Source organism: Choloepus didactylus, chromosome 5, assembly GCF_015220235.1.
Source record: "Choloepus didactylus isolate mChoDid1 chromosome 5, mChoDid1.pri, whole genome shotgun sequence".
Classification (NCBI taxonomy): Eukaryota; Metazoa; Chordata; class Mammalia; order Pilosa; family Megalonychidae; genus Choloepus; species Choloepus didactylus.
Genome location: NC_051311.1, coordinates 129563543 through 129589986, shown reverse-complemented (window position 1 = coordinate 129589986; position 26444 = coordinate 129563543). Strand labels below are relative to the sequence as shown.

At 39.6% G+C, this 26444-nt stretch overlaps 1 pseudogene; it reads right to left on the bottom strand.

Moving 5' to 3' along the window:
* Positions 1-7575: 7575 nt before the first annotated feature.
* Positions 7576-26444, bottom strand: part of LOC119535439 — a 38056-nt pseudogene continuing 19187 nt past the window's right edge.

Genomic DNA, 26444 nt, shown 5'->3' with positions numbered 1-26444 from the left:
GCTAATGAAGGTGTCAGGGATTGATTTAGGTGATGAATGTACAACTATGTAATGGTACTGTAAACAATCGAAAGTACGATTTGTTTTGTATGACTGCGTGGTATGTGAATATATCTCAATAAAATGATTAAAAAAAAAAAAAAAAAAAAAAAAGAGAGACTATGGAGGGTCTCAGCTTGCCCCTGAGAGCAAGGAAAAGCTATTTAAAAATTTTAAGTTGAGGACATTCTATTTGCATCATGGAAAATCATTCCAATTTGAATGTGAAGAATGGATTGAAGAGTGTCAAAAATCGATACGAAGTGGCCAATTAGGCTGTTTTAGTATTCTAGGCAACGGATGTAGTTTGTTTGGCGTAGGGTTAGTGATAGTGAACGTGTAAAGAGGAAAACAGAATGAGGTATATTTAGGAGGTAAACCTGACAAGACTTGGTGAATGGATTAGATATGGAGGGTGAAAGTTGTAGGTGTCAAGGACGGTTTCTGGGATTTTGGCTTTCAAAACCGAACGACTCATAGTGCCATTTCCTGAGATAGGAAATGCAGGAAAAGGAAATGTTTGGGGGCAAATTCCCAAGCCCAGATTTGGGTTGAGATGAACAGGTGGAAATGAGGACTAATGGGAGCTGGAGAGCTGGAATGGGGCTCAGAGGAGGGCTCTGACAGGAATTTTAAATAGAAGGTAATAGAAGCAGTGGCAAGGTTGAGATTGCCCAGGGAAAGAGCTGCTACCACAGGCTGAGTAGAAGAGAATGAACCCGAAAAGACGGAAAAAGAGCAGCACCAAGACAGTGTGGTCTCTTAGATGCCAAGGAAGAGCAAGTTCCAATGAGGGATCAGTGAACCACACTTTAAGAATCACATTCAGCTCATCAGATTTTTCCAGTGCTTTGCCTCCAGGCACATGGTAACATCTACTTTCTGGCCCATTGTAGTTGGTTTTGACCATCTGTTTCGTTTTGGCTGAAGACCTGTGAATAAAAAGGACGCATGTTGATTCTGGGCACAGCATGGATTGTTCGGTATGAAATCCAGCAGAGCTCTCCCTCTATCAAGGCAACAGGCCGTGTTCAGAATGGAACCTGCTCTGAAGACCTAAGTCCCTGAGCAATTAAGTTGAGCAGAACCCTCCTGTTAACCCTGAATGGACAGGTAGAATGAATGAGCAAGGAACCTTTGTTGTTAAAAGCCTGAAATTTTGGAGTTGTTTCTTGACTGACACCTGTGTGAAAATCTGCTGAGAAATCAAGAAAAACAAAAAAATCCATTGGATTTAGAAAAATGGCATAAGGAGAGCTTGGCAGAAGTCAGATTACAATGGGTTGAGGACTGAGAGGAATATAAGGAAACTGACAGCAAATACATATATAGAGAGAGATTGTCAAAAAGCTTATCTGTGATGCAGATCAAAGATGATCCTGTTAGCTTAAAAGGGATATGAAAGTTTGTATTTTTATAAGATGGGAGAGACTTGAGAGATGTGTGGATAGAAAGGATTCAGATAAGAGGAAGAGGTAGAATTACAAAGAAAAATGAGATCACTGATGGTGAGTATTTCTTGAAAAGGCAGGAGGGTCATTCCTTGAAAACTGTTGACAGAGTTAGACAAATTTTGATTAATGAATAGTTCTTAGCTCCTTACAAAGAGGATAACTTTTTTGGAGGAGAAAACTAAAATCAATAAATCAATTTGCAATGAGTAAACATGAAACACTGATGAAATCTTTATTATATTTACTTGCTCTCATTCTTTCTTTTTGGTCCCAATGCCATCTGCAAAGAAGAGAAAAGTTCTTACTTCTACCACTCCAGAATGAGACTTCTGTGCCTTTAGAATCAGCCCTAGGCAAAACTTCAAGTGATCAACTTTTATTTTGGGCAACATTAGTTAGGCTCATTCATGTTGCAAGAAACAAAATGATGAGAGTGTGTTGAGAGGATAAAGGACAAAATAAGGGAGCACAGGAAATCACCACATTTGTACATCAGGAAGAACTCAAAACATAGTTTAGTATAAATCTCTAGGCCACATCCACTAGAAAGCAGGGTGCAGGGCAGGGATTTGTGTCTACTTTGTTATTACTATATCCCCAGCTCCTAAAACAGTGCTTGGCACATAGTTGGCATTCAATATGTATTTGCTGAATGAATTACTAACAGCTTACCTTGCCCTGACCTTATTAATGGGTTTCTAATACTTCCTAAAGCTGTGATTCTGACATTCCTGTGACTAGACATTCCCTGATTTTTCTAATTTCCCTTATTTTCCTACTTTTTTCTGTCTGTTTCTGCTGCCAATCACCAACCCTTCACCCTGCTACTTTCTACACCCACGGACTCTGCACATTACTCAAGCTTTTGACTAGTTCGTGGTTTCTGTTTTGCACTTTGTCAAGGTGTTAATCTTGATTTTGCAACACTCCACAGCTTGTAACTCTCTTTGAAGTCGTTCGTTTGCATGTCAGAAGAGAGGATTTGATTGGTTAGTCAGTTGGTTACTACCCAATGTAGATACCCTGAAAGGGCACAGAGCTCCTGCTAGCTACCTACCTCATAGACCACTATCTAGCTGTGTGGCTTTCAAATTTGCCTATGGTAAGAAAAAAACATTTTATATTAGACCCACTACACACACATACACATATACTCACATTCGCAACTGAAATGAACTATTATACTTTTTTCCACTTGGCTCTGCTCAATTCTATTTAATCCATCCCATCCCATCCTATCCCATTTCATTCCAATCCAATTCTCTCTATTTTACTTTAATTTGGCACACAGAAATTATTTGTGACCCACAAACAGATCAAACACACAGTTTGAAAAACCCTGGTCTAGCTTGCAGATGGCCGAATATAGTTTGGGAATTAAATTTCAGTCAAATCATCTGTGGTCAGTTGGGGCCGTGGAGTCATACTTTGCAAGGCATGGAAAATTGTATCTGTGGTCAGGTTCTTTCATGGGAAGGGAACTGTGGATGCGAGAGGCCCTTCTTCTGGCCTCTCTGATGTAGGCAAACTCCTGTTCCTCCATTCACTGCTCCCCTCATCCTTTTCCCCTTCTGCCTTTTTCATCTGCCATCCCCTGCTGAAATGCTGGGCTGATGAATCCTTGCAATAGGAACACCTCTAAGGTGTATTTCCATTTTAAGATGGCACTCTTGAGAGCAAAGCACCTTTTCTAGTGGATGTGGTCTAGAGATTTATACTGAACTATGTTTTGAGTTCTTCCTAATGTGCAAATGTTGTGGTGATTTCCCGTGCTCCCTTATTTTGTCCTTTATCTTTTCAACCCACTCTCAACATTAATTTTTTGTTATGGGAGTTCAGACATGGTCATCGTCCAGAGGCACATAATGTTTTAGGGACCCTATTCAAATAATATATCATCTCCTAACACTGGTCCTTTGTGCAAATCAAAAGTTTTTTTCTGTCAACTCCATCTGAAGCCTCTAGAGGACCCAACTCCAAACTAATGTGTTTATACAGAAGTTCCTGAGGAGGTAACCCAGGGTGGTAGTAGAATAATGGCCCCTCAAAGATGTGCATGCCCTAAACCCTGGGACCTGTAAATATGTTGCTTATATGGCAAAAGGAACTTTGCAGATGTGATTAAGGGTCTGGACTTTGAAATGGAAAGATTATCCTGGCTTCTCCAGGTAGACTCAATGTAAAGGCATGAGTCCTTGAAAGCAGAGACACTTTCCCAGCTGTAGCAAAGGAAAGAGAGACTTGACAACAGAAAAAGGATCAGAGAGATGTGACAGGAGAGGACTCGATCCGCTATCCTGGCTTTGAAGATGGAGGAGGGGACCAGAACCAAGAAATGTGCATGGCCTCAAGATACTGGAAAAGGCAAGCGCACGGATTTCCCCCAAAGGCTTCAGTAAGGAATGCAGCCCTGCTGACACCTTAATGTTAGCTAAATGAGGCCCGGGTCAGACTTCTGACCTGCACAGCCATGAGAAAATAAATCTGTGTGTTTTAAGCCACTAAGTTTGTGGCAATTTGTTATGGCAACAGTAGAAAGCTGATACACCCAGAATGAACTTGCGAGTACCAGGAGACTCTGTGGAACCACAGACAGCCTCATGCAGGCGCAGGTGTCCCAGATGGGAATTCTCACAAGATATTGGACGAATGACATTAGGTGCCGCTCTTCTCTGTCAGAGAACACAGGGGTTTTGTCCCTTGGTAGGAAAAACTATCTGTGTGCTACAAATTCAATCTCTTAATCCCCATGAGGGACTAGAGTTCAATGTGGTTTATTACTTATTAGGAACACACAACATATAAACTAAAAGATAGTATTCCCAGGATGTGAAACATCCTGCTGCTTTTCTTACAGAGCTTCAAATAGACAGAAAAATTGAACTGTTCCTGAAAAATTCCAATGATGGTGTCCATAGCACATAGTTGTATGTGAATAGATGTTAACATTTAAAATTTTTTGTGTCTTCTTATGCAAAATTTAAAAATGCTCAGGAAATATACACACAAGTGTGTGTGTGTTTGTGTGTAATGAAGTATATTATCTAAAGTATATTGGAACATGTATTAGGCACATCTGCCACCCCTTTCTCTTGGCTTCTAGATTGTGAGCTTTTATAGAATGCAATTAAAAGCTGATATTTCATTCTCAAGGAACTTACACTCTGGTATATCAAAATCTCAGAGTAAACTTTTTTTTCCCAAAGTGGATGAGGTTATATGCTTGCTTGTGTACATACATACACACACATACACTAATAAAGAAATACAAAAAATCATTATTTGAATCAAGAGATGCAAAATTCCATGCATTTCTGGGACCTACCTAGTGACACAGATTTTATGGGGAAATCATATAAACTCCAGGGAAGATGATGTTAAGACAGCTGGTGACTTTCCCAAGGAGTGATCTTATTATGAAAGTGTGATCATACCAATAAAAATTCAAAGGAGTCAACAAATGGACAACTTTTTGGGTTATGGTTTGGAGACAAACAATCTATAGGCAATCTAGGGAAAACTACACAGAGCATTCTCTGTTACTGATTAGCTGCAACAGGAAAGCCTGGAAACATCCTATGATCATGTGAAAAGTTGGCATATATTTCCTTGCATGTTATCCTGAAAGCAAGAAATGAAGGAAAACAGTAATGAACTTCTAAACTACAGCTTGATGGGTGTAAATTTATGGATGATTCATCTTATGGTTGAGTAAGGATGGAGAGAGATGTAATGAAGGAAAATATGAAATTGTAAGAACAATTTGGCTTGCTCACTTAAGCTAAGGAAATAAGATCAATCTGACCTAAATTAACTCTGGCCCTAACATTTTACTATGATTTGAGCTCTTCACTGAAATTAATTGGTAAATGGCACGGTTATTAACTGTTTTTGGAAAGTTATAGGGTGATCATGACTCAAGGACAAAGTGACCCAAAAAACAGATGTCACAGACAGTCAAGGGTCTGAGAGTCAATACATAATGAAACAGGACAGAGGGAAAACTCCAAGGGGGAACTTTCTTCTAAACTTGTCAATGTGGTCTTTCTCTTTCCAAGGTAGCCTCATACTGGGAAAATCAGTCTGAATATGTGGGGAATATGGCTGTCTCCTGTTGCTCTTTCTGGCATAGTTGTACTCCAGGGAACACACATGGGTGACATTTAGCATAGGTCATTGAAGGATACCAAGAAAATCCCCTTTTGATTATTAAGTAATAGTATGCAACACCCTGGGCATATTCAAACCACTTTTGTACATTTGATTTCCCCATCTGGGTGTAGGAAATCACTAGATCTGCACCCTACTGTATACAGAGAGAGGGAGAAGTCAATTCTATACTGGCTGCAGCATTAGAAAAAATAAGAAGTACCCCCACCTCAATGAGAAACCCGACAGCTTCCATCTAGTCAGAGAAATTTTCAGTTAGAGGGAAGTATAAGAACGTCTTCCTCATTTAACTGGAAACTGCAGTTTAGATCACCAAAAATGTGCAACGGTCAGGTACTGTGGAACTTTTTGATATTTAGAGAAAATTAAGTTCCAATCCTTGATCTGCTGGAATCTAAATAAAGTGGAGGAGGCAGAGGTAATAGGTTTGATTGTGGGGTAAAGGCTGAGTTAGATGTTTGTATCGGTTAGAATTTTTAGTTTCCAGTAACAGCAACTGACTGTGACTGATCTAAATTAAAAAGCAACATACCAAATTCCAGTCATGGAATTGTTGCTGGGAGTGCTGGAGAACCAGGCACATGGAAGCCAGAGGAGCTTCCAAAATAATGTCACTGGATAGGTTTGTTGTTGCTGCTAAGCCCTAGAAACCACAGTTGGCACGACCACCTCCATGAGTCCTGGACCAGGCAGGGCAGACGGTGCGGACACTGCCTCCCAGAAGCAGAACATTGCTTGAGCAACTGCCTTTGCTCACTATTAGAGTGGATTCTTGCCTGTCTTTGCTTCTTTGTTCCCCAATTTGTAACTCCAGGCCCCAGATGGCTGCATCTGATTTGCCAGTTCTAAGTGTGTTGCCTCTCCCTCAGCTGCAAGGGTGGCCGGGAAAGTGGTCACTGACATTTCAGCTTCTGTGTTGTTTACTACCATTGGAGAATGTGATGGGGCAGGGGGTGAAGGATCAGAATTTAAACTTACCATTCAGTGTGTCACAGTCTCTTTCAGCTTAAATACTCTTATGGGTAACTTCTTTTTTTTTTCTTTCTTTTCTCTTCTGTTTCTCCTCCTCCTCCACTTTCTTTCTAAGATAGCATCAGTATATGCATCAGTATATGGTGAGGGGGTGGACATAATGTCACATTGTGGGGGAGAGAAAGAGGCCTAAAGCTTATATGGTGCTGTCTGTGTTCTGGCTGGTCACCAGCTATGGGAATCTAGTTTGGTTCTGGCCCTTGACCAACATAACTTTTTGGAAAGTTGTGCTAACCTGACATCCATTGATAGGTTATTCTTGACATTTTTCTCAAGTCATGAAGGCATAGTAGAGCCTTTCTCTCCTAACCCCCCGCCTCTGTAGGTCCACTGGTCCTCTTGGCAACTTCACAGCCCCACATTAAAGGATGTGGGAAGACTTAGTCCCCGATTAGCGCCCCCAGCTGGGTGAAGCGTATGTGGTGCAGGCTGTGTGGCTGAACACGGAGCCCTGCCTCCTGAGACATTTTGCTCTCCCGTACCTGCCAGTGTGCTTCTGTTGAAGCCCCCTGAGAGTTTCACCAAGGTCTGGCTTTCTTCTTCCCACACGCTGGGGGTGGAAGGGACTGGTTTACCATACCTTTTTTCTGTCTGGCAGGAAATAACGGATATGTATATCCTGCTACCCTTTTTCTCAGGTACAATAAATCTCACAGCTGCAAGTGATAATGATTTCACAGGAGAAATGAAAACATCTTTGATTAGCACAAAATATCATCCCATTTGGGACATTTGCCTAAGTCAGTACAAGAAACGTGGAAGGGGTCATATAAGGGGTGAAAGGGTCAGAAAAGACTGTCTTAAGGAAGTGACTCCTGAGGAAAAACTATGGACCAACTTTGGATAGCTTCGATTATGTTCACACAGTCAGGGGAAGGGGCTAGTGGATGCTTAAAATCTGATTAGAGGTGAGTTGGGAAATCGCCGTCACCAGTTTGCCTGTCTGACGGTCCCCAGAAAGCTCACTGTGTGAGTCAGCAGGATGTAGAAGGTTCATTTCCTCCCGTGTCTGAAGGACAGACAGACAGAGTGCGTGAGGTCTGGGAGAATCCTGTAGAAGCAGAGGTGTGAGGAACTAACAACGGCCCAGAGAATTCCCTTCCCTAGGTGGGAGACATCGGTGGTTAAGAACTATTTCGTGGAGTCCAAAAGTCCAAGCTTAGACTTCAGGACTAGGAGATTACATTCTAGCGGCAGGGAACCGGACATACCAGAGTGGTCATCGACATTTACAGAGGCAGGACTAGGTCAGTCAGCAGCTGGGATGGGGCTGAAGGCTATAGGGTGCCAAGGCCAGTCCCCGGAAAGCTGTTAGAAAGCCAAGTGCACAGCATGAGGCAGAACGGATGGGGCAATTGGTGCTGATCCATTAGAGCCTTCATTTCAGGTACTGTTAGGGGCTGAATTGCTTGATTTAATACTTTATCTGTCTGTGAATTAAAGTTGTGGAGGCCTCAGCAGACCAGACCATAGGGGATTCAGATAGCATTTTCCTTCATGGCATTTAGGGAATTCTTTAAACGCAAATGGATTCTGGGAGAGTAGTGACAGTGTTAGGCACAAATATCCAGCTTCAAATTACTATTTCAGTTATTTCATTCACTTATAGTTTATCAGAAATGTCTATATTCAAGTTACTGAGTTAGTGAGGTGGAAATAAAATAAGAGCTTGCCTTCAAATAGGAAGGTAAGACTGCACACACACACACACATACACACACACAAACCAAACACAAGCTATATAATGTGTTGCAAGAAGACTAGATGAAATATTAGAGAATTTATGAGGCGGGAAAGAATAATTCAGATTAGAGCAGACAAGGCAGATCATATTGGAGAAGAGAGTTTTTTTCATTGAGACTTGAAAGAGAAGTTCTGAACATTTATTTAAAGGTGGGCAGAAAATTCCAGGGAGAAGAAACAGAAAAGAGAAGAAAATCTTTAGGGCTTGGGAAAATGGAGAGCCATTTGTTTTGGAAGGAATATAAGTGACATGAAAGAAAGTCGGGTTATAATCAGGAGATTAGAGACTTGTGAAAATGAGAACTACAAGGGCTCAGTTTGGATTTTGGAGTTACCCAAGAGGAAGCTTTAAAGGGGCTCTGGATGGGTTAAGAGGCTTGGGCAGCAGGAAGCCTGGGAGGCGTTAGGGAGGCCAAATGTGGTAAGGAGAAACAGAAAGCACAGAAAAAGGAAAGAAAACTTCCCCCTTTGTCACCGTTTTGCCATCTCGTTACTTCAGATGGATCCCCCCGTTCTGTTTTTGGGCCCAGGCCAAGCAGGGCTGGTCTCTAACCATTTTCTGGGAATTTAATAGGAAATAAGAGGCTAGAGAGAGATGCTGTATGAATAAATGAAAGAAACATATCTCTTGGATACAGACTCAAATACATATATTATATATATAACATTTCCTGTTCTGGTTGAAAAGATGAGAAACAATTGTTGCACCTTTCATTTCATTAGGTTTTTTAATTCCCTTTCTTTCAATTTCTTTCAAATAACTTGATTTTTTTTTTTTTTTTTTTGCACAGTTGGAAATAATCCTGGAAAATACGTAAGGAAAGCACAAAAACCAGAAATATGAACGGAATTGGGAAAAAATATCAACAAAGGTTCCGTATTGCTCGTGAAGCACATTTAAAAAAATCCCAGGCATTTTGGAGGACTAAGGGCCGATAGGTCCCACTGTGTCTGTAACGTCTCTCAGTGACAGGGTCCCCGGTAGGAGGAAGTAGGCTGGTGGCCACACCTCCAAAGCCCTCACTCACCTGCTCCTACAGGCAATGAGGCTCCCTCACATCTGAATCATCGAAAGGGAATCTGGTGGGGCAGGTTCCATGATTGTATAAGGATTTATTTGCATTAAGATTTTTTTTCCAGTTCTTGCCAACACTGAGGAAGCCTCTGACTTCTTGCAAAATTTCAAACCACTTTTTTCCCTTTGACAGAAATAGGTTAATATTTAGAAATATTTCTTACATATACCCACCTGATTTTTCACCCTTATTCCTTTTCCATCTATTTTCCCTTTCTTCCTAGGGTGAAACTCCAGCCTTCCCCCCCTCTTCTCTTGGTTTCAGGTGAGAAGTCTGAATTGTGGGTGTTGCAGTCTTCCCGCCTTTCCGGGTTTCTGGTTGGGCAGCCCTGCAGCCGCACTGGTAGGACTTCCAGTCCCCGGCAGCTTGGAAAGCAGCAGTTTGGTGCCCACACACCGAGCAAGTCATTTTTGAGGACACTGTCTCTGCTTGGTAGAGTGACATTTTTTTTTCCTAGGAAACACGGGAACAGGAATGTTTTGCATGTTTCCATTCTCTAAAATAATGTGCCTGAACCGAAACAGCTGGGGCTCATTTCCACAACTGTAAGTGTGTGATTTTTTAAAATTTAGTATTAATTTCACCATTGATACATGCTACACACTAAGAAATTGCATTTTCCAAAATAGTTGAACATACTCATTGCTTCTTCCTTCTAAGTTTCTGCTTGGGAAAAGGGAAGGTGGCTGGTACTCTGTGGGCTTGTTGGGACTTGGTTTAGAATAAACCGTGAAGCATAGAATGGAATAATACCTTGATACTTGGCTTAGAATCAAATTAATTGTAAGAAAAGGAGGAAGACATGCACGCAAGGTCAAACGTAAAACAAAATATTATCAGACTTGCTTCAAATATGTAGCTGGTAGAAATCATCTGAAGAATTTAAGTATTTCCAAAAGGCAGCCAGAGGTGGGGAAAAAACTGTGGACTCACAGTCAGATAAAGTTGGATTCAGTGGCCACATTGCTAATTAGGTGTTTGACCTGTGGCAAGATGCTTCATCTTGCCAAGCCTCAGTTTCCTTGTCTGTAAAGTGGGGCTAAAACCTACCTCACTGAGTTATTAGAATTAAATTAACAAAATAGTGCCTTGTACTAAATAAGTGGTTAGACAATAACAGATGGAGGATAAACTTGGCTTCATCCTAAGTTTCAATTATGTTTCAAAAACAGATCAAAGGGTATGTAATGAAAATTCGGGTGCCTCCCATTTATTAAGGGCTCCTTCACTTTTTAAAAAATATCTAAGTCCATGTTTAGTAGGTGTCATTTTACGATTTATATTGGATCACTTATGTTAGTGTCTGATATTTATGTAATGATAATTAGAAGGTGATGATGGATTTCAGGTATATTCTTAAAGTTGTCTCTACCTTAGAGGTGATCCTTTTATTCCTTCTTTGGCTTAATTACGTCTTTAATTCATATTAGTGACTTTTTAAATGTGATTTCATGGCTAGTATACAGAATCTAGGAATTGGGAGGTCATAATTATTAGTTAGAACTTGAAAGAGTTAGTTCCAACTTGCTTATAAAACTTTAAGCAAATTATTATATATTGTTTTTTTTTTCACCTTCCCTTCAGCTAACTTATATAGAGAATATTTTTATTGGTTTAGGTCCTAGAGAAAATAGAGACTATTAAGACAGGGTCTGTTAAATACTACCTTTTTAAGAAATGTATTAGTTAATTTGGAGGACAAAGGAAAAATTGATATTAATTTTAAATTTGAAGGCGTGTCATTGATGAATTTTTGGTATTGCTTTCTTGAGAGACTTAAGATTTATGACCACATGTGTGCCTAGCTGCCTATTCACACTAAGCCTCACCTATAGTAGTTGGTGAAAACCAGAGGTGATAGCAACCAGCATTTGTGCTGTGTGCACAACGTTTTTTATATGACATGCCAAATAAATGTAAACCCTTTCAGGAATTATGTCAGCAAGTCCAGGGTAGCATCAGAATGAAGAGAAGGGAGGAGAAGAGTGGCAGAAGCACTTGATAAATATAGAAGACTGCCTAGAAGGATAGAATTGTTTTTGTCCTTGAATGCCACCTATAGTGTATTTTCTCTAGAACATGTCATTTATTCATTTAACAACTACTTCTAGCAATCCTACAATGTGCCTTATGCTGGGCTGGGCTGAGGCACAGTCCTTGATGTTGGTTCTGGTCTATTAGAGGAGATACATACTCATAAATAGTTAAAAGGAGGAAGTACTAATTCATCAATCACTCACACCGTTCCTGGAATCAGTATTCATTAATTCCCACTCCTTTGAAGGTGTGATACTCAGTATCAGTAGAAACAGAAGCCTACACAAATCTGCATTTGAGCTGTAAGCATTTGAAACCAGAAACTAGAAACTAGAAAACCTGTATATGAATCAGTCAAAGACAGAGTAGAGTAACTTCCAAAAACCCATAAGAGATGCTGTGCCAGTTTGAAACTGTTACGGACCCCAGAAGAGCCATGGTCTTTTAATCCAATCTTGTTGAGTGGAACCTTTTGATTGAGTGTTTCCATGGAGAAGTGATTCACCCAACTGTGGGTGAGACCTTTTGATTAGATCATTTCCATGGAGGTGTTGCCCCTACCCAGTTAGGGTGTGTGGTCTTAGTTAGATCACTAGAGTCCTTTAAGGGGCTCAGGTAGAGACACAGGTGCCAGATCTGAAAGAGATGCTTAGAGATACTTGGAGATGAGGACAGAAGGATGTTTGGAGATGCTAAGCTAAGAGATGAAGCCTAGAGTTTGCCCTGGAGAAGCTAAGAGAGGACCCCCAGATGCTTAGAGAGAAAAGCCCTGTGAGAAAGAAGCAAGGATGCACAGGAGCTGAGAGAGAGGGGCTGAGACAAAAGCCCAGAGACATTTTGGAGAAAGCCATTTTGAAACACAACCTGGAAGCAAAGGACCAGCAGACGCCAGCCACGTGCCGTCCCAGCTGACAGAGGTGCTCCAGATGCCATCGGCCATCCTTCAGTGAAGGTATCATCTTGTTGATACCTTAGTGGACACTTGTATGGCCTTAGAACTGTAAATTTTTAACCTAATAAATCCCCTTTATAAAAGCCTATCCATTTCTGGTATTTTGCATAGAGGCAGCATTAGCAAACCAGAACAGATGCCTACCTAGTAGGTTGGTGAAAGGGGAAGTGATGGTGTGCTGGTTTGAATGTATTATGTCCCCCAGAAAAAGCCATATTCTTTGATGCAATCTTGTGGGGCAGACATAATAGTGGGGATTAAGTTGGAATGTTTGGATTAGGTTTGTTGCATGGAGATGCGCCCCACCCAACTGTAGATGATAACTGATGGGATATTTCCATGGAGGTGTGGCCCCACCCATTCAGGGTGGGCCTTGATCAGTGGAGCCATATAAACGTGCTGACTCAAAGAGACTCAACTCAGTGCAGCTGTGGGTGACATTTTGAAGAGGAGCAAGCTGGCTAGAGAGGAATGTCCTGGGAGAAAGCCATTTTGAAACCAGAACGGTAGAGCAGATGCCAGCCACATGCCTTCCCAGCTATCAGAGGTTTTCCAGATGCCATGGGCCATCCTCCAGTGAAGGTACCCGATTACTAATGTGTTACCTTGGACACTTTATGGCCTTAAGACTGTAACTGTGTAGCCAAATAAACCCCCTTTTTATAAAAGCCAATCCATCTCTGGTGTTTTGCATTCTGCAGCATTAGCAAACTAGAACAGATGGTGTATTGCTTATCAGGAATGTAGGAAGTGGTGGAGCTTTTGCCCAGCCTGGAAGGATGTGCAGAGTTGAGATTGGCAGAGAAAGGTGAAGAGAATATCTCATGTAGAGCAGCATTTCCCAAACTTTGCATGCATTAAATGATTTTAGGAAATATGTGGACAAGACACTCAACGTTGAATTACAGAATGAAAAAGATATTATTTTTTCAACTTACTTTCAAGTCTTCAAGAGTAAAGTTTTGTTGTTGTTGTTATAACTTTAAAGTTCTTCTGACACTTGTTTAATCTTCCTTTATAACAAAAATAGAACAGGCAATAGCCTTAATGATTTTTGCAGGAAAAAAGTATTGTTATAATTTAATAATTAGAAAATAATATGTATTTTTAGATACTACCTATCATGTTTTGCCAATGCTGCTATGACAAAGACCACACACTGGTTAACTTAATAGCAGGAATTTATTGTTTTGTGGTTTCAGAAGCTAGAAGTTCAAAATCAGCAAGGACATGCTTTCTTCCTGAAGTCTATAGTGTTCTTTTTGGTGCTGGCTGGCCACAATCCTTGGGGTTCCTTGACTTGCATCTCTGCCTCCCATCACATGGGGATCTCTGACTCCTTGTATCTGCTCTTCTAGTTTCTGATGACTTCTGGCTTCTTCCTGGGGCTTTCTCTGGTTTCTACTTCCATCTAAAAGGCCTCTAGTAATACAGATTAAGACCCACCCTGATTCAGTTTGGTTTCACCCAAATAGGATCTTAGAAGACCCTATTCTTAAATGAGTCCATATCTTCATATGGACTGATAATACATCTTCAAAGGGTCCTATTTTCAAATAGGTTCACACCCATGGGTATGCAGATTAAGATTAAGAACCTGCCATTTGTTGGGGTACAAGACTCAGTCTACCACATCACCTATTCATTGCAATAGATACTGTTTTATTTTTTTATTTATGGTACTGGTAGCAATTATCCTTTAATAGATATTTCTGAGCTAAGAAGAGAGTTGATTCACAGAAAAATATTAAATAAAAAATAATTAAGGTAGTATGTGATAATAGAAAACTCATGGAGAGGTACCAAAATGCCTGAAGTTTGAGTAACACTGAGGTTGAGGAAATGCCCAGTACAAAAATTAAGAGGTGAAGTTGAATAGGCTGTTTTTATGAGTAGCTGGAGAGGAGGGATTTTGTGGTATCTGGGAGGTGAAAGGGGTAGGGGCTTTAGCTTCTAGATGGTGGCGTATCCAAAAGGGTATTGAAGCAGGAATGGAGATGCTAAAGCCTGCTTTAGGAAGATCATGCCAGGAATGATACACAAGTGGATTGGTGGACAGGCAGCATGAAGGCAACGACAGCACGTTGGTTACAGGGTTTAATTCAGGAGGGGTGTTGGGAATGAAAAGGGAAAAGAAAGGAGGAAGAGGGAATCATTCAATAAAATAATAATAATGATAATAATTAATAATAATAATAAAAAGATGACAGCCAAGATACCCTTGAGCTATTAAGCTTGGGGATGGCAACACTGAAGCATAAGAGAGGGAGCTAGTTCCTGTGGGGGAAATGATGCTGTGCACTTCAGGCAATTTGAAATTGAGATTAGAGTTGACCTTCAAGTGGAAGGGACACTGCATTGTTAATCATATGGAATGAGAATTCTGGAGAGCTGTGCAGAAATTAGTGGCTAAGGGACAGTGGTTTGGGTCAGGAAGTTGATGAGCTTGAGTGTGGATTACCTTCCAGTTCTGGGATAGGTAACCAACTGGGTGGATGGTGGTATCTTTATTTCCTTAGAGAGGGAAGACAAGAGAAACCGGTTTGGGAGGAAGGATGTGATGAGTTCTGTTGAGGCTGGTGGACTTTGACACAACTGTGGTCATCTATATGGAAATACTCTTATGCAATTGGACAAGTCTGAGAGACAAGGGCAAGTGGATTAGAGGCACATTTGGGAGCCATAAATCCTTAGGTGTCATTGCAGTCATGGGTGTGGATGGGGTCTCCCAGGCTAAGGACCACAACATGAGAAGAGTAGAGGGCTCAGGGTGATACCCTCTGACATAATTCTACTAAGGTTTAATCAGAGGAAGAAACAGCCTTAGTGGAGACCAAGAAGAAGAGACTAGAGAGAAAGGAGGAAATCTAACAGAGAGTAGAATTGGTGAATACAGAGGAGAACTTTTCAAGAAGGGAGTAGTTAGCAATGCCACGGGACAGAGTGAGGCCAAATAAGAATGAAAGATATCCTTAGAATTTCACAGGGAGCCTTGTCCAGAGCAGTTTTGGTGGAGTGGTGGACCAGACACCAGATTGCCATGTTTACATCTGTGTTTCAGGAAGTGGCAGCAGGTAGGTTGGCTTTGGAAAGGAAGAGGGGAGAAAGTGGGAGACCCATGCAATAGAGAGGAGGTTGGGGCTCAAGATGGGAGGTAATAAGGGCCAGCCAGGGGAGTTGTCACGGCAGTAGACACAGAGAGACTATGGCAGCAGGATTTATCAAACAGATGGATATGATGTGTGAGAGAGGGGTTGGAGTTCAAGAGGGCCCCAAGATATAATTTGAAATAACAGGAGATTGTGAAATCACCATCAAAGGCAGCATTCAGGAAAAGAAACAGGCATTTGATTTTTGTTGGTGGATATAGCAAAGGAGAAATGACTTCTATCTTAGATAAGTTGCTTTGAGGTATATATGGAGATGCACCAGGATAGGGCAGCATTCACAGGAAGAGGTGACTCAACTCAGGAGAGAGATCAAGGCTAGAGACACAGATTACTGGGCTGCTTCTGTAAAAATGGGATCTAGAATCATGGGAAAAGGTATAGTGTCTTAGTTTTCCTTAGCTGCTATCACAAATATCACAAAGTGTTTGGGGCTTAAACACAGGAGTTTTTATTGCCTCGTGGTTTCAGAGGCTAGAAGGCTTGCTTCATCTTGGGGTCCTTAGGGTCCAGTGCTGGCTTTCTGCAATCCTTAGGGTTCCTTGGTTTGAATCCCTGCCTCATATCACATGGCGATGTCTTCTCCTTGCTCCTTTTCTTCTGGTTTTCTGCTTCCTTCTGGCTTTGAGCTCCTCCCTGGGACTTTCTCTTTATAAAGCCTCCAGTAATCCGGATTAAGACCTACCCTTAGGTCACATTTTAACTAAAAATAATATCTTCAAAAGGTCCTATTTACAATGGGCTCACATCCACAGAGATGTGGGTTAAGAATGATGACTTGTCTGAATCAGGATGCAGAATAACTGAAGGAGATCACAATGAGTGAGAAGCAATCTGAAAAACTTGGGAAATGATTAAAAAAATATATGATTTCTATTTTAAAATACAAATGGAAGCTTATCTGGTGCCCTTGCTTTTATACTCAATATATTTTGGTGATTGGCCCATATTATTGCGTATGTAGGTACCACATTTTAAAAACCACTATGGTTTTTAATGGTCCCCTGTTGGTGACATTTTTACAATTTCCAGTCCTTAGATATTATAAGCAAAGAGCTGCAATGATCATTTTTGCATAGTAATAGGATGTTTACTTGGAAAATTTCACTAAGATTCTATTTCTGATACCATAAAGAGCTAAAATTCCAGTTGGGAATATTTTCACAATTCTTGTGCTTCACCCACTTCCAGATTACAAAGAAAAGTAAAGGGAGAAAGAACACTGGGAAATTGAAGTGCTGATGAAAATATTGAATGGGGAATTCTAATTTCTGAATCAAAACTGCATTTTGCAACTTAAAATAACCACAGGATTTTCTAAAATCTAAAATGACCAGAAGATACATGGGGCCCAGCTGGGGAAGTTTCACCAGTGGTATTAGAAAAACTTCCCCCAATGAATACATTTTTAAAGGAACAGTGGGGGACAAAAATCAAGTTGCATTCTGACTCATCTCATAAATTGTGTTTCTCTAATGCGGTGGTTACATACCTGTGTCTTTGCCCCACATTTATGGGAAGGGTCATTCTTAAACAAGTACAGGATACTAACTTATGGATTGCTGAGCAGAGCAGAGACAATTAATTTGTGGTAGGAATAACCAAAACTGAAACAGTACTTTAGAGCTGTGCTGTCCAACGTGGTAGCCACTAACCCCAGGTGGCTTTAAAATTTACATTTATTAAAATTAACAAATGAAGACTTCAGTTCCTCATTGGCAGTAACCACATTCCAAGAGTTCAGTAGCACATGTGGCTATTGACTACCTGATTGGACAGAGCAGATATAAGCTACATTGATGGAACCCCAAGGCAAGGGTAACAAAATCCACTGGACTCTACTTTCAAAATACAAAGGAGATTAATGTGAAATCTAGAAATCCCTAAGGGAAAGAGGCTCTCCTCGTCTCTATAGCATTACTGTTGCTTGGAGACACACTCTTATTTCTGTTTCTAATACCTTCCATTTTCCACTCCATAAATTGATTCACAAAGGCTGATTCAACTAAAAGAATTTTGATGAATGTTAAAGATTTTAGAAAGTGATGGTGAATACTAAAGAACTGCACTTAACAGCTATATTATCCCTTCACTTTGGCACATTCTCTAAGAAATTACTCATAGTCCTTGATATGTGTAGTTGGTTTCGAAACCAGACTTGCTTTCGGTTGTCTTTTACAAATGAAGATAAATGAAATTCAGCATGAAAATATTGCTTTTCCCTAAATATCTATGGTGTGTGGAGATATGTATCTTACTGAGGAAAGGACAGACAGGGTCAACTGAAAACAATACAAGGAAATTAGCAGTAAGTAAGGTGTGAAACCCCTTTTCCCTTTTAGCTGGAGGCCAGGATGGGTCCAACCAGGGCATTTTCTGAGAGCACCAAGTTTTGGGTTGCAGATGTCATAGCTCAAAAATGGAATCTAAGGTGGTATTGAGTGCAAAACCTTGAGGGATGGATTGCAGTCCTTCGGGAGCTCAGGAGTGGAAGGCAAGGGATGAAGTAGGCTTTATCTACGTCTGTCCATTCTCACTTTCCTAGTTCAGGCCACTTCCATCTTTCTTTGTCTCTAGTTCTGCTCCACTGTTTGCTATCTATCTTTCTAACATGTTCATCATATATCTGCTCATGTCATTCCCTTAATTTAAACTCCTCCATCTCGTGTTTCTTTTAGGCTAAAGTTCAAGTTCCTCAATATGTTTTATGAGGCCATTCATGACACGCCCCTGCCCTCTGCTGCATCCTTTCCTTTTGCCACACCCTCAGTTCTACTCTGCCCTCTACCCTGCTGTCCGGCAGCCTTACTGAGCTACTTGCTGCTTCCTGAATGAGTCATGCTCACTCTTGTTTGCACACTGTTGTGGGTATCACATTCCTTTTACCAGAAGCACTCCTCACCATTCTCCCAACAACCTTCTGCTTGAAGATGGCCTTTGAATCTATCTCCAGGACCCATTTCATAAACACTGGATGATACCATGGGGCAAACAGGCTGCAGGGCCTCTTCTCTGGCTTCTTGTATTTTGTGATCTATTTCTTTTTCCCTTCTTTTTTGTTTTAAAAATACACTGTGTCATCCTTCCTCTGAGTCTGACCTCCACTCATTCAGGTCTTCCTTATATTTGAGTCACCAAGTCAGGTGCCATAGTGTCACTTCTCTCCCTTTACTTTTTTTTTTTTAAATACAGAAACATAACAGTAGGAATCCATCCTACTACATAAGACCCAGACATCTTAGAAGACTTTGAAAAGGGGAGATGAACAATTGCCTGAGTTGGTTTAAGTTGATAGATTCCTGGATGCAGAGTGATATTTAAAATATTCAACAACAGGTATGGTATAGACACTGACCAATCAGAATGGATGTTGGGCAGTATGTAGTACCTGGCCGTTCTGACCGAATATCCACGGTGCCTACAACCTAGAATGGTACCTATATTGCTAGGCCCAGGTGGTGACAGGTGTCTTAGAAACCTAACTGTGCAGTGGTGGGAATATTTCTCCACTGTCAACTAAAAATGAAACTATGTACTGATGGTTGAGTGCATTTCTTCATCTCCCCTCTTATGTACCTACATCACTAGATCTTTCATGTCTTGAATTGATTGTGGCAGTTTCCTAAAGTTGAGATTCCCTATGATTAACCTATACACTCTTGCCTGATCCAATTTGACAGTTTCCTTTCTCTTCCAGGACTCTTTGTTATGACCAGTAAGTTGATTGGGAATATTGATACCAGAGGTCGCTCAATAACCTCTTTTGGATGTCATCATGTGTTTTCTTCAATTTTATTTTATTTTCTTCAATATTATTATTTTGAAATATTACTTAATAGCATTTGTTAATGGGGGAGATATTTTCATCTGTTTATCTGTAGCTGTCCATTTCTAGTAACTTTTTAAATAGTTATATATGTATAACATGTATAATGAGTAGTATAGCCACTTGTTTTCCTTTGTTCTCTATCTTGCTAGTGATTATACTATTTGGCTAACTCAACAGTGATTTAAAACTGTTTGCATGGACTTTTTCTTTAAGAAAAGTTTTTATTGGTTAGTTTATGGAATATGTATTTTATTTATTTTTTAATCAAAGAAGGTGGTTCAGATTGAATGACACTTTATGTACTCTTTGATTCATCTCTGTGAGTACGTCTTCATTTCCTTATGATGCTTAATTCTCATATTCACAGGTGCTGTGTTATTGCTGTGGTCTTCCTATTTAATTGAGCAGTTTTACTTATTCCCCCATTCTAATCTTTATCTCAGAGCATGGCTATGAAGTGATTGCTTCCTGATGATTATGTGGTGATCTCCCCGGTTTTGTGTGGGGGTGGAAGGGAGGTTCTGGAGTCTGAGGGTTGGCTTCTGGCTAAGAGGATGCCCATGTGTCCATTCAGCTAAGCAAGATAAGCCAAGGCTTCCACTGGTATCTCCTGGGGTGAGCGTCTGTCTCCACTCCACCACATACTTCCAGATCTTTTCCTTTTGCCTGAGAGAGTCTTTGGCTGTCATGCTATCTACTTCTCAATGCATCTGCATAGTAGAAAGTCAAACCTTGCCAACTGTTTATCTGTGGACCACATCACCACCTTAGTAGCTAAAGATTTTCTTTTCTACTCACAGTTTCCTCGCCCAAGCTTTGTATAAGCCACTTATTCTATGTCTCAATTTCTTATCTGCAAATGGAGTGAATAACATTGGCTACTTTTCTCTTCAGATAGTCCTAAGGGTTAATGAGCTGGCATTCAAAAGCACAAGCGTCTAAAAGATAGGCTCTCCATAAATTCAAATTACTATTTTTACTATCCTCCCTTTTTTACTGCCAGCAAAATAATAACACTCACATAGAATCCAGTGTTTATAGAGGGCTTGCATTTTTAAAAGTATCATAATGTTTGCTACACAGTCTCAGCATCATATTTTTATGGTCAAACCTCCTCTGTAGAGCTCTCTTTTTTATTGACTCTTGATTGTTTTGCCAATTCCAGATTTTAAGATTGGTCTTGTCTTTGATTTCAAGAATTTGTCTTATATCAAGGTTGCTTGGGGTATAGAGGATGTATTTCTTTTGATTGAATTAATTGAATAATATGTATGCAATTTGACTTGTAAATTGGTATCCCTCATCTTGCATCACTAGAAATTATGCAAAAATCTTGAATCATTAGAAGGAGACTAAGGGTGAGATCTGAAGGAAAACTCCAGAATGGAGGCTTGGACTAGCAGCAGACTCCAGGAGCTTATCACGACACAATTGACTAATCAAAGGATGGAGTCTGGGCTTGTTTACTGTCTGGGTAAACCTTAAATGTTTACATTAGCCAATTGATCCCCTTTCATCCTTGCTCCCCCGCCAGAAGACTGACACCCATTAAATGCTAGACCTTGGCAGTCCTGTTTTGTTAATTGTTTATATCCTGAACTAGCATGACATGCTTGGATCTTCATCTCTCTATGGTCTGCCATTCTGCCTTTGGATCTGATGCCTAATTCTGGTTCAATAAAGCCCTGGGGACTTGACCCAGGCACTAGTTTGATTAATGCCTGTGAAAGAGGATCAGACATTGCTTTGATCAGTATCGATTTGGTAATGGTTTGCTTCTCTGCTCACCTGTCTCCTCCATACCCCAGGTACAAGATACCCTCGGGGCCTCCAGATGTATGTAGACTTTTTGAGGTTTCCTGGTTAATATCCAAACTTGGGGACCTTTCTGTTAATCCCTTTCCCCTCAGATGAGTCAATTTGGTAACTGGGAGGCAGTTTGTCCCCACTACTTTGCTATGTGAGGGTTTCACCACTAGAGGGTGGTAGTGTCTTTTTATGATCTGGAGATCATTTATGTTGAAATGGTCTTTATTAAACAAATATTTCTACAAATGAGATAGCCAAAAGTAAGTAGTGATCAAAATAAGCCTCTATTTTGTAAGGAATGCAAATTATACAAACAATAAATACAAACAATAAATGGTAAGCTTTAGATTTCTCCTAAAAGCCAAAATGTTAATAATAGGTGATACAAATCTGATTGAGGATTTTTGTTCCTTCTGAAATTGAGGGTGTAGAATCATGACTTAAAAAAATTACAGCTGAAATATTGCATATTTTTCATAATGTAACCAAAGCTTGCCTGAAATTTTTGTGACATGAAAGTGCATTATACTTTTTTAGTTTTTCCTGGAGACATATGCCTGATAAGCTATTGATGCCAGGTTAATTCAGAATTCAGACCCTGGCTTACTGATAGTAGGCTCATAAGAACATGTGCAGGTTTTATTAAATGGATGACAGAATGACAGAATTTGATGTGTATGATGATTTAAAAAAAAAGGCCAATCATTTTTAAAATGTCCAAAAAATAAAGAAAGAAAGAAAAGAAAAGAAAAGAAAAAAAAATGTTGTCCTTAAGATTTCACAAAGTATTTTGGTTACACTTATGTGACATACAAAAGCACGGGGCTACTGATTCTCTATGGGGTGGGGGGAAGGGGGTGTAAAAACTTTAGGTTTGCATAGGGAAGAGGCAGGGGACTGACAAGTTGGAAGCAAACCTGAAAAGAAAAGAGAGCAGCCCCTCAATTGACATAGGTCTGGGAGGAGGAAAAAGTAGTGCTGGATCTGAGAATAAATAATATTTGCTGCATTGATGAGTTTAAGAAAATCTTAGATCCTTTTTAATCTTTAACAAAAAATTGCAGTTGTTAAACCCTTTTCAAACACCATTTTTTAAAAGCCAATACTGGGATGTACACTTCTGTTACAATAAAAATAAAGATCTGGAAATCAGAGAACTGGAGTTCTGTTGGTGATGTATCCCAGTCAGGTAAAGGCTTTTAGATAGCTCACAAACTCTCTGTGCCTCAGTTTCCATATTTATAAAATAGGGCAACTGACATTGATCAGTGATATTCAGATGTACACCATGGAAAACGATGAGTTCTGTAGAGTGACTCCAGAGCTGTGTATTGCAATGAAACAGGGTAGTTATCAGTGGTAGGGGGTGGTTTTCTCTTATCCCCCTGTCTTTCACTCAGAGGATCTTTGCCTTTTTTTTCCCCCCTGTTATATTTCTTTAAGTTTTGGGCAACATTTCGTTTGAAGAAATTGCTTCTCCTTGCATGATAGAAATATGTTTGAAAACCATTCAAGTAAACTATTGTTGAGGTCTCTTCAGTTCTAAAAATATGTTTTGCTAAGATAACTAATGATAATATATATTGTGTATAACAAACACTCCCTCCACACACATTGTTATATATTTACCTTTCCCCTAAATGACTCGAAGAACCTCATAGTAAAACAAAAACAAAAACAAAAACACACATATACAATAAAACTGAAAATCAATGACAACAACATAAGCTAAGTCCCATGGAAAAATGACAGGGTTGAAGGGATTGGAGGGGGAGTTAATTACATTAAACCAACAAACAAATAAAAAGCGAAGGTTACTGAATGTGACTTCAAGGTACACAAATCCCAGTCTCAATTTCCCTAATGGCCAAGGTAAAACCCAAAGCAGGAAGGTATACTATTATTTTAGTAAGAGCAAACATGCTAGTTCATTAAGATTAGGAGAGAATTTTTCCTATCCTCAAACTATGGCAATAATTTGCCATTTGGGGTTTATATGAAGGAAACTGAATAATATAATGGGTGAGATCGTTGATTACTATTTTACAAAATATGTAGGGAAATTCCATATAAGTCACATCTCATCTTTACCACAAATAAAAGCCAAGGAGGTAGTGTAAAACCAACATTCTGTAAAGCCAATTTCCTTAGGAGGCTAGAGTAATATCCTTCACTATTTAAGCTGCCTTTTGATTGGAATTTATGTAGGGATAACTCTAGAATTATGTGGATGTGAATGGTTAACGTATCTCCTTTTACTATGGGCATAGCTTTTAATGGAAACTCCATGGTAGGCAATTTAAAATTCACATTGCAAAGAAATTTCTGAAAGGCAGACATTTCTTGGTGCTTGAAGACAGAAAAATGATGTTTCCTGTGAAAATAGAGTGGCTGACGTGATCTTGCTTTAACGGCTGCTTCTACTGGACCTCAGCCAGCGGGGCCCAGGGTTTGAGTTGGCTTTCAGCCAAAACCCGGATGAGCCAGGTGTGAACTTTTAAGGGTTCAGTGAGAGGAGTGAAGCTCTCCATACCTCTGTGGTGAGGGCAGATTAAAATGTCTCTTCCTGTGTTTCTCTCTAAGAAAAAAAAACTGTACAGGATGAACATGGCAGGGGGCCCCCGCCATGCATTGTTTTCTACATTTGGAGAAAGAAGAAAAGCTGGGGTTCCCTGCCTTCTTAAACCACTGAGCGATGTGTAAGAAACTGACTTCTCTTCCAATTCTTTTTAAAAAATCATTTACAATTTTATTTATTTCTAGTATCTAAACTTTTATCATCTAAAATTCTTTTTATAAAATTAAGATGCCAAAAGAAAAAAATGTGAGAGATAAAAGTCACACAGAGCAGTGTTGCTTCCTAAGTTTCCTGCTTTTTAAATGGACCCCAATTCATCTGTGAAAAAGTCAGATAATGGGAGCATGAGATGGGATCTCGGTGATTATGTGGTGAAGAAATCCTCATATTACAGATGGAGACATGAAGGTTCTTAGCGAGCAAGGACTCCCTGCTGGTCATATAACCAGCTGCCGTGAACCCAAAACCAGACTCCGGATTTTTTTATTTCTGTTCTACCATGCCACAGAATCCAAACAGTTATTATAATTGCTGAGGTGTTCTTTAAACGTGTCTTCTTCTAGAAGATGTGTGTCTGTATATGTGTGTGTGCATGTGCACACTTTTGCACACACACATACCTATTTGCATAAAAATGGCAGATAAGGGGATGGAGAAAGGTGTTGGCTCTTTAAGTTTGGGCTCCTGACGTTTTAGTTTGCCATTCTTGGTGCAAAGTGGAAGAGAAAGATGCCAAACTTCCCCAAATATCTGAGTTTACCTTCCTAAGGACAAGTTCATTTTTCCGGGTTATATTTTGCAAAGAATCAAACAGTCCAGCCTGCATTCCCTAGATTTGGACATCACAGTAATTTCCCTAGTTTAAATGCAGAGTTTATAGGATCTCTGAGCAAACCTTGGAAGCTAGTTTCTGAGAAAGCTTATATGACTTAAAGTTGACTGTGATAGGATACAACTTAGATGAGAAATGTAAATTAAAAAAAAAAAAAAATAAAGGCAAACTTGCATCCCATGGCCATTACTTCAGCTTAACTATTTTCACTTCTCCAAATTTCCTTCTAGTTTTTATCTGTAATATATACATTTTGTACTTGTAATCATAGTTTATATAAACTTCCAAGTTTAGCTCTTTTTCACTTAGATATATTATAAACTATTTCCCATGTTGTTAGAGACTTTGTTTTTTAAAAGATGATATCATGCCATAAATTGATTTAACTATAATAACATAAATTATTTAACTATTCTTCTTTTATAGAACTTTTAGGCTTTGTTTTAGTTTATTTTTCTATTACATGTAAGTCTCTAAGCTAGTTTTATAAACGTATCTGTTCCCCTTTCTTTGGAATCATTCTCTTGTGGAAAATACTGATTACTGACGAGGGCCCAAAGACTTTTAAGATTATTAATGTATACACTCCAGGGACAGAATCTAGTTTTGGGGGGACTGACATTATACCAGTTGGGGGATCTCTTTGAGAAAAAGAATGCAACATTACAAATAGCAATTACCTCAAGCTGTATAGCTTCACGTTGTCAAAGAGGTTCCCTCAAGGACTGCAGTGATTCTCAATTTCATCTGTAAGATATGAGAATGCATTCATCCCTGATGCTTCATGAGCCCTGCATTTTGTGATTTAATTATATTTAGCTAATTTACCTAGGATAACTTGGTTACATACAACACATAGTAGCTAGTTTGCTTTTGTGGGCATTTCTTCATTGGAGAGACCATGTTCCATTATCTATTGCTACATAAAAAAAGTTAATGGCTCAAAACAACCATTTTATTATACAATTTGTTAGATGAGAAATTTAAGTAGGACTTGACTGGGTGATTCTTTGCTGATCATAGTATAGACTAGGGTTTTCAGGTTGCAGATGGGCTGTTCTGGAGGTTTCAAGAGAGTTTTACATTTATGTCTTGCACCCGGCAGGGAAGACTGGAAGGCAGGCTCAGCTGGGACCACAGCCCAGAACAGTTGGAGCCTCACAGGCCAGCTGGCTTCACCCAGAGCAAGTTTACAAAGGGACTTGGACAGAAGCTGCAAGGTTTTGTTTGATCTAGAATTGGAAATCCCAGAATGTCACTTCCTCTTCATTCTATTAGTCATGCAAGTCTCTACAGCCAGTCTAGATTCAAGGGGAATCTCAATGGGAGGAGTAGAAAGAAGTAGAGGCCATATTTAGCCTACTGCAGGCTAATTATTTTTCCTTTATTGTTTATTTTTTTTGTGTGTACATTATCTGCTCAACATCATGTATTGGAATTTGAGAAGAATAAGAAAGTTTTAAGAACATGTTTCACATCAGTGAGAAAAGATAGATATTTTATAACGCAAAAATCTACGAAATGTGCGTTTATGAAAGGTGAGAAATCAGAATTTCTCCAATAAATGCTTTAAAGTCATAGATTTATAGTCAGATTTATGTAATGTATATTACATATATTATATCCTGTCTTTTGTTTATATCATCTTGTTTACTTATCATTTATTTTTTCCTTTGTTTAAGATTAGAAGAATTAGATACCAAATTCCCAACAGCAAATTTGGTGC